The following is a 779-nucleotide window of genomic DNA, read 5'->3' as shown; positions in this document are numbered from 1 at the left end:
GTAATGATCAAAACAAACAATGAGAAATAAACAGTGTGGGTGTTTATTGTTCTCATTTTCATTCTCACATGTGCTGCCTTAAGTTTTCTAGGCCGTTTCCTTTTTTTTTTTTTTATTAGTTTCAGGTGTACAACGCAGTGTAATAGTTACACTTTTTACCTCTCAAAGTGATAACCTTCCTCCCCCAATCTGCCACCCCACTACCCTTCCCCCGATATCATACATATCTATTACAATTCCATTGACTCCACTCCCACACTATACTCCACGTCCCATGACTATTTATGTATTAAATTATAGTTGACATATAATATTATTCAATGGCAGCTTCAGATGTACAGTGCAGTGGTCAGGCCTCTACACCATCTATGAAGTGGTCTCCCTAACAAGACATGTAACCATCTAACACCCTACAAAATATTTACAATATTATTAATTATATTCCCCAAACTGTTTTCTCTATCCCTGAGGCCATATTGTAGCTACCAGTTTATATTGTCTCGTCCCTTCCCCTTCTCCCGCATCCCACCCCCTCCCAACTAGCAACCCTCAGTTTTTCCTCTGTGTCTCTGAGACTATTTCTGTTTACTTTGCTCGTTAATTCAGTTCTTTAGATTCCACATGTAAGTGAGATCATATGGTATCTGTCTTTCTCTGACTGACTTATTTCACTTAGCATAATGTTCTCTAGGTCCATCCATATCATTGCAAATGGTACGATTTCATTCTTCTTTATAGCTGAGTAATACTCCATTGTGTAAATGTACCACAGTTTCTTA

This window comes from Hipposideros armiger, unplaced genomic scaffold (genome assembly GCF_001890085.2).
Source record: "Hipposideros armiger isolate ML-2016 unplaced genomic scaffold, ASM189008v1 scaffold_17, whole genome shotgun sequence".
Classification (NCBI taxonomy): Eukaryota; Metazoa; Chordata; class Mammalia; order Chiroptera; family Hipposideridae; genus Hipposideros; species Hipposideros armiger.
This window is presented reverse-complemented; position numbering follows the sequence as displayed.